Below are 9,064 nucleotides of genomic sequence, written 5' to 3' on the forward strand. Positions count from 1 at the left end.
TACAGACAAACCATGCACTACCTTCTAGAAAGCATGTAGGAACCCAACTTAGCATTTCTCAACCATGCACAACCTTCCAGCAAGGGTGTAGGAACCCAACTTAGCATCTCACAAGCATATAGGAACACAACTTAACATTTCAGAACAATGCACACAACATATGATTCCATATATAGGCATAAACACATGAACAACTTTCTATGTACTCATCCCCTCCAGCAAGCATGTAGAACAACCTTCCATTTCATAAAGAACCGATAGAACCATTGACACACAACATCTAAGCATATGAACATACTTTCCATGTACTAATCCCATCCAGCAATTGTAATTAGCATAAATTCACACATATACTCAATCCCAACAAGCAATGATATGTAGGCACTTACAACTATTTCTTTGACCACATCAGTCATACCCTTCTTCTTGCTGGTATGCAATTCCTTGAAGATCTCAACTGCATCCACCTCTCTGTCCTTGTTTTTCTCCTTCTTTACATAATTATAGCAGGGAAATGCAGCAAAATTAGCTTTTGTTTGTAGACAACTTTATAGGAAATAGATATGTATGTCCAAATAGATATGGAAGCTATCAATTTACTTATAGATAACTGGCCCATGAATTCTTTTAGTTTGCTTTCATCTTTCTTGTAATGTTTCCAGTGAGTTAGGATAGTCATGCTCTTCCTAGTGATAAGTCTAGCCTCTGAAGCTAGCTTAGCAGCTTGTACAGGCTTCTCTGGCCTTCTCTTCCCTGCAGCAATTTCAATTGGCAATCTCTTTCCTATAGATTTTGTCATATTGTCTAGCAATTTGCCTTTTATTGGTGGTCTTAGCTTTCTTGGAGCACATTGTCGAGCTACAAAAGTGATGCTATTAGTGTCAGAGTAATCCAAGTAAAGCAAAGAATGTGAGAAAGCATGGTCTATTACTTGCCTTGAGGAATAGCATCTAACTCTTCTATGACCTCATCTTCATTTGTATTATTTGGGTCATCAAATACAGAAAAGTCCAGAACAGGACTTAGGGGATGTTCTTCTTCCCCTTGTCCCACAGTTGCTGTCTCATTGTTCTCTGGTAGCAGAGTTGACTGTCCCTCAGCCATAACTGTGGGGTGGTTGGTGATGTACTTCTTTCCAGACCTAGTTGCAACTCTAGGAGTTGCCTCACTGCCGCCAATTGCCCTGACTCTTTTCGTGCCACCTAGAGGCATCTTGGTCTTCTTCTTCCACTTTGTGCCCCGCTTGTTGCTTTTCTCAGCTTCCTAATATAGAAGGGTAAACAAATATGTTATTAGAACCTGCATTAAAATGTACATCGCACAGTGTAATGTAAAAAAAAACCCCACCACAACTGTTTCATCTTCCTCTTCCTGGCCGCCCTCAGCTCCAGGAAGATACTCCGACGAATCTGACCCCTCCCCATGACCATTCTTGTTTCTTGCCTTGTCCAGGTTCTGAGAACTTGCATTTGCCATGCTTTCATTAATAGAAGCGGCCAAGGTACGAATACCCAAGGATTCCATGAACCTTTTGTTCTCCATGACTTACAAGTCCCTCAGCCTTTCATAGTACCCTATTTATTTGTAAATGAATTTTAGTCCAATTGATCCCTACACCATAAAACCTAAACAATAAACCCTAACATCTTACCCGTCATCCGTAAAACCTAAACCCTGCCTAGTGAACACAGTAATCCGTAAAACCTAAACCCTACCTAGTGAACAAAACCATACACCTAAAAGGGAAAGCATTCGACAGAACCTAGGCTTGGGGGGCAGAGGAGTGTTGCGGTTCGTTTAGGCATTGTTGATGAGAGTTGTATCTCCGCTGGGGTGGACGATCTCTGGCGATGTAGTCGTGTGGCTCCTCCATCTCTGGGTCATAGGTCACATCTCTATGGTGGATCTGGGCAGGGTGAAATGGGCAGCGGTGGATCTAGGTGGTAAGAGGGTGGCGGTGGGTGGGTAGCGGCATAGGGGATCTTGGAGGGCGGCGGTGGAGGTGAACTAGGGCAGCGGCAGAGTGGATCTTGATGGGCGGCGGCGGAGTGGATGCGGGAGGAGTGAAATGAGACCGAGTGGAGTGGATTCACGGATATATAGTCCGTTGTATATTTACTATTTTAGCCCTACTGTAGTCAATCAAGAGTCGACGTGCTTGAGGGCAGTTAGGGGATTTTCTCAGCTACCAAAGTTTGGGCGGGGGATTCGCGTCGACCACCGGGGCGTTTAGGCGGGAGGAGTGAAAAGAATTTTCTTTTTTTTGTCAGGAAAAAATGGTTCTTTCTTTAGCTTTTGGGGACTATTTTTGTGTTGAAAAATGATATTTGTTTCTCTAAAATTGATATCAATTTCCATTTGCCTGTGATTTAGACTTTTATGTTTATAATGATGTTTTAAGTACCATAGTAATCCAAAATGATATTTTTAGTCTTTGTAACCTTCTTTGATACATCAAAATTACAAATTATATAGTCATTATATAATATATATGAAAACATTATTTGATTTTTCAAAGTAAATGTGAAAGATGATAATCTGTGGGCTCTAAAATTATAGAGACATGTAGGTCTTATTTTGTGTGCACTATATACATTATAGGATGATATATATCCAAGTACTATGTGCACTACACTACTTATTTAGTGAGTGCATTAATTAATTCAAACACTTAACAATGTTCTAACAACACACATGTATGTGGCATTTGTTTACTTCATAAGATCATATACATCGATCCATGTATGTGTGCTTGGTTATACACATAAGATCTATATGTCTCCTATCATAGCTATATGCACTTAAACTATGCACTACTTAAGATAGTATACATGATTTGATATAGAAACACACATAAATAGGTAGGCATTACATAAGATCACATAAGATTAAATGAACACACTTCACTTGATATGAACACACTTCACTTGATATATGAACACACATAGCTTATGCATGAACACACATATCTTATCCATTGATATAGATGAACCATTTTGAACTTTAGTGATCAAGGTACAATTACTTTACTTGAATGTTGCACTTAACATTGCAATAAAAAATTAGGTTCAAATCTGCATCAAAATACACTAAAATCATGGATTTGACCATGATTTGACCATCATGGGCCCACCCGTCAACCTCTTACCTAAGGTGAACTGAGTCCAACCAATTCAAGAGCTGATCGGGTTGGCCTCCCATCAGCCATAGCCTAATCTGGGGGCAGCATGATTGGATTGGGTTTGAGTCATAGAACTAATTCAATAAACAAATAAGAAAAAAATTCATCTCTGAGCATGACCAAAGTCATGTTCTGATGGTAAGGCAGCTTGACTCTAAGTGAAGGGTGCTGGGTTCGATTCCCAGGCACCGCACATTTTTTTAATATATGAATTATTCAAACAGATAATAAATTAATGTTCCCACTCTGTAACACGTCTGAATTCGTAGTGTGATGGTAAGCCATCTTGCTTGGGAAGTGTAGGTCCTGGGTTCGATTCCTAGGCACCACACATTTTTTTAATTTCACTTTTATGACAAAAATTTCGGCTGACAGGTGGGACCTCAACGGTGAAACTACTGAGCTTCACTTCTATGATGAAGTTCACAACATTTCTATGATGATTTCTTCTACTTTGTCACAGTTGAACAAAGGGGTTGACGCCCAAACCGGTCATCCATGACGAATAACAAAATTTTGTCATTGATGAACCTTGTTCAGTGACCAAATTTGGGATCGTCATACCCAAAACGTCATAGATGAAAGGATTTCTAGTAGTGTGTGTGTGTGCGTTGTGCATGGTTCATAGTCTTGGCATATTCGAGCTTCGTTGCTTGACCCCTTGCGGGCTTTGTGTGTTTAATACGGTAGGGGGCCATTATGTTTTGCCTCGTTAGGAGGCCTTGACAATGTAGTGCGCGACTGCTAAGCCCTGCCGTGTTTTAGGGTTTGCGACCTAGGCTGGGGCCGAGTGGTCTCAGTCGATGTTGTGCTAGCCCTGCCTTTGGGAGGGTCTCGATTTCCCTGACCTTGCATAGGCATCTGACTTTGGCTGTGACCTCTGGTGGTTCACCATGTGACGCAGGGGGTTTACGCTGCTTGGTCTGCCTTTGGGCCTATAAATATCGGCCTTCCTTCTATTTGAACCACTCATGGCTATAACCTCAAGTCCTCCTAGATTTTCCTAAAAGGCTAGATGTTGAGAGGGTGAAGGAACGAGCGAGGAAAGTTTGAGGGGAACCGCTTGGTTCCCGTTATGCGTCCCACTGGGGGCCGCTTGTGATGGCCGAAGCTAATGTCACCCCCTCCAATAGCTAGTGCTAGAAGGGGATTTGTGAGCATGGGAGTAGGAAGCGATGTGGGCACCGAGTTCGGTCATATGTGACCTCGGGCCTCCATCCTTACTTCCGCTCCTTGTTTCAGACCGTGTTGGTTCAGGATGCCCAAAGCGAACGATGGCTTGGGATGTTTCTGGCCTCCTCACGTGTCGTGCATGTTGGTTGGCGGTGCATCGTGACCTTTGAGAGAGGTCACTTGATGCCCACTTCATGCCGTTCATGGAACACGAGGAGGATGAAGTAGCACTGCCTTATCACGCTGCCTATGCAGAGCTAGGCGCAGTCATGATATGGGTCCCCTTTAGCCATCGTGAGGATGGGGACGGCTCCTGTTGGCTTGGTGGGCTCCATGCTTTCTAGGACTGCTTCTTAAAAGTCTCCTGGCGCACATGGGGGGCCTCCCAAAGCTATCGAAGCCATCGTTCTTCCTCTTCCGTGCTCTAACCGTGGGAGCATGATGCTTGTGAGAGGGATGGTGGGGCAAGCCTTGACCCTACCTTCCCTGCTTTGGTAGCATTCGCCTTCTGGTCTTTAGAGGTGCACCAGCAGAGTGGCCCCGTATCCTTTGTACTTCTTGTTTTTCAAGCGGCATGGCCGCTCTCGTACTTGTGGATACTAAGGTGAGAGTCCCCCTTTCTCAATGCTGTCACCTTCCTTATGGAGGCAATGAGCCTCTGGATTGTGGGGGATGGATTCATAGGTAAGTCCTTCTATGTACGTGGCGGTGAGGTTTTTTGTGAACGTGCATTAGCTCGTAGGTCTTGGACCTTTTGTTTCTTCCATGTGACTGAGCCATGTCATGCTTTGGACTCTGCATTGTGCATCGCCCCGGCCATTTGCTTCATCGATCTCTCCTAGAGAGGTCATAGACCTCTGATGGTTTATGAGTCTCTGGAGCTGGCCTTAGGTCTAAAACCTAGGATGTAGGGAGGAGTTAGTCGAGGCTTGGCCCTGACTTCTTTCGGGGTCGTGGGGACCCAACTCTATTTTTTCCTGACGTCCTTGCTGATCTCGTGAGGTCATGTCACCTTGTTAAAGGCGGGTTTGGTTTTGCCCCACGTGGGGAGAGGCATGTCCACCATAACCACGCGGTCAGAGCGGTGCACCTCATTGGGGTTGATGGGTAATTCAAGCGGGACCCGATATCCTCCCCAATCGACATGGAGTTTGGCTATGCCTCATCGAGAGACATCCCATAAATCATTGGCCATCAATCCTGTCAGTCCCCAATGGCCTCTACAGTGGCCAAGGGGCAAGATGCCTCCCCCCAGAGGGGGTCAACCTAGGAGACTTCGAAGCGGACGACTCGAACATAGAGAGAGACAGTCATGTGGCTCTGCACCACCGATTAGAGATACAGGGGCCCATCTACTCCCTGCCCCTATCCCTTTTGTGGCCTTGAGCCCTTCTAAGGACCGGCCTAAGAGAGGTTTTCATAAGTATGACGTAGGGTAGTGGTCATTGTGGGTCGTTCTACATATGGGCTCGGGGGGCGGTTGGCCTCCCCGGTCACACCGTGGTGTAATGGCGCCCACTCACATGTGATCCTGCACCGCAAAACATGGGCACGCAGATCAAAATGATATGGAAAGAGTGGGGACGCATGAGGCTTACTTGGTTCACGCCGCTGCTTGGGCGATCGTCGCTTCGCCTTCCCTTCGATCGCTTGACCTGCTCTACGTGATTCTCGAGGTGGTTACTAATTGAAAGTGAACACACGTGCACCCAAGGTATCCACTGTGGCTGGTTACTATGGCTATAAATTGGGAGAGTTGGTACGATAGAGGGAATCATATGCTCTTCGGCATTTGCCCTGCTGCTTCCTCCCTCTCGCTTTCGTGTGCTCACAGCTTTCATTCCCCTCCGAGTCGATGGATCATGGTAAGCGTCCATGGGAGGGGTTGCCGGAGGCTGGTGGTCCACCACCGCATCTTTGAGGTCTGCTGCATGAACAAGGGTGAGTGTTTAAGCAATGTTTTGAGTTTTGAGGCTGACCTGAGTTGACCGTGAGTGCTCCTCAGGGCCGTCTCTCATGCCAGGTCAGGAAGGGTCATCGATGCCGCCCTGGCTGAGGTCCCACCAGCGGCGGGGTTGAGTGCGTCTTTGTCATCTCCAGCCATTGAGAGTTTCATAGACTCATATGTGAGGTGGACAAAGATCACATGTGGTTTTCTATGGCTGCTCATGAGGCGAGGCGGCTAGAGCTCGCCCTTGACACCACCAAAGCAGCTCTCGCCACCTCAGAGGGTGAGACTGCCGCCGCTCAGGTGGCGACCACCGATGCCCAGGCCTACATCGTGGGTAAGGATTTCCCTCGTCTTGTCGTCTTGATGGATGTCCATGGACTCTGATCTTTAAGTCATCTCGTTGCCAGCATTGGAGGAGCAGCTGGCGGCTTCTCACCATGAAGAGGAGACAGCTCGCCTTTGGGGGTTCATCATAGTAGAGGACCATGATCGGTCGGTGGTGACAAGAGTCCAGTAAGGGGCTAGTGTCGCCTTTGCCGCCATGTAGCTGTGGACCAGGATGAACCTTCGTTGGGTGACGCCTCGGTTCCTGGAGTGCACTGGGCAGGAGGAGCGGACAACATGGGTCAATGACTTCGCCGCTGCTGCAGATGTCGTTGTCACCACCGTGGATGTAGAGGAGATCCTCCACGGTGGTGGCTAAGAACCCTAAGGTGTTCTTGGGGTCTTTAATAATATTAAGTGAAAATAGTTTCTTTCGGTTCGCTTTCCATGATTTTAATTCTCTTGCATGCCATCGTCTTGCCATGACCGCCGTTGGTCTAGTCGCTCGAATGCCATAGCCACATAGCCCCACCAAGGGATCAACCGTGGAGTCTGGCTCAGCGTGACCCTGTTTTCGTGACCTAAATATCTGTAAGATAGGTTCAGCGGCATCACGTCTTTCTTCATTTTCCTTTGGGTTGTACGGGCACCCTCTTTTCCTTGCTCTCGTGCAGTGCATAGCCTTGCTTCGGTTTGGTTTTGGTACTCTAGCTTCATGTGGTCTTCTGTCATGCATGACTTGGTGGCGTATTGTGTTGTGAGATGTCCATGCTAAGGCGGTGCCATCCTCGGCGTTGCCTTAGGTCACAGGTAGGGGAGGTTGTGCAGTGATACCCTTGCTATGAGTGGTGTCGTCGCTTGTGGAGCGAGAGTGAAGTGCCAGTCGCTTGCATACGACGCTGGTTCTAGGCTTCTGGTGTGTGATAATCCTTGTGTAGGGATCCTATGTTGTATGAGTGTCCTAGTTGCGGCAAGCGTGTTATGGATTTCATGTGGATGGCGTGTGGTCAGCGCATTCGTTTTGCCATTGTGCTTCTATTTTGCTTTTATTTTCATTTGAATTGGAATGTGCTTCGTCCCCCCTAGCCTAGTGCTCGTAGGTATGCATTTTAACCTAGGGGCTGGCCCACAGGGCTGAAAGGTGCAAGATCCCTTGGAGCGATGAGGCATCGAGGGTAGGTCATAGATCTAGCATGATGTAAGAAGAAAGCTATCGAGCAGCGAAATTTTGAGGTTTCTTTCCTTTTGCTCCTTTCACCGTGTTTGAATGAGTTCCCCATCTCCTTTTAGACTCGTGCGGGCGAGAAATCGAGATGTGGGTCACTAGCTCGTTATGGCGTGAGAGGCAATTGGAAGGTGTTGAAAGTGGATCGATCACTAGGATGATGGCAAATAGTGCTGTGCCACGGGCCATGTGTATGCACCTATGCGTGTAGTCCCCGTGAGTAATTCATGTCTGGCTGTGAGTGTGAGTCGAATTGAGTCACTTAGGAGTTAAGTACTACTAGGGCGAGATGTATGGACATTATGTTATCTGGTTCACTCTACGGGTGGGACCTAGGTTTCTGCAACTACTGATGGGCTTGTATGTGTTTGTGCACGTGCTTAGGTAGAGAGGCTAAGGTCAAAGTGGATGTGACTAACCGATGTATCAAAAGTTATCGTGAAACTGGTTGTTGCTGCTCGGGGTGCGGTAAGCCCTTGAGCGTTTGCTCACGGTGAAGCCGCTGTGATCTCTGAGCCATGAGTAGGTGAGGATGCTTCTTCAGTACTTGGGATGGTCATAGCTAGCGTGGATCGACCTCTTAGACAACTTTGGGTCGATTTTGGCCCTCGAGGGTGACTTCTTTGAGTTTGGCTCGCTGTAGCTTCTGGTCGGGGAGGCTCTTGCATTTTGGTGCTTGAGCCTTCATGGTGTGATGCCATCACGGTCATTACATCCCCACCTCTGGGTGTGGTTGGTGCTCTTGACGAAGAGCTAGCGCGATCTGCCACCGTGGAAGCGGGTTCTAAGGGTTGCACGGTTCGGTCCGCTCGACACGACACGTGACACACTCAGGAAGCCTACTTCCTTAGATGCACATGCCTCTGAATGAAGGTTGATAGTTCATAATAACATGATGGGTGGCTCATCTGCTGTGTAGGACCTAGTCCTAGCTCCAGGCTTGGCCTTGTGAGGGATGGCGCTAGATAGCCACCTGATTAATAACGACGACACCGCGTGGCGGTGGGTGATTTTATCATTTTGCGTGTGCCCTGATGCGCTGCGCTCCACTAGAGGTGTTGCCCGAGGCATGGCTCTACCGCCGGATCCAAGCTTCCCACGCGGTTGACCTAGACAAGGTAGAAGCTAGTGATAGGTGTTGACCCATTGGTGCGGATAACCTCATGGTTTCCCAAAAGGATGTGGCCAGTTGAGGCCATTCCCTAGGTGA

This window comes from Miscanthus floridulus, chromosome 5 (genome assembly GCF_019320115.1).
Source record: "Miscanthus floridulus cultivar M001 chromosome 5, ASM1932011v1, whole genome shotgun sequence".
Taxonomy (NCBI): Eukaryota; Viridiplantae; Streptophyta; class Magnoliopsida; order Poales; family Poaceae; genus Miscanthus; species Miscanthus floridulus.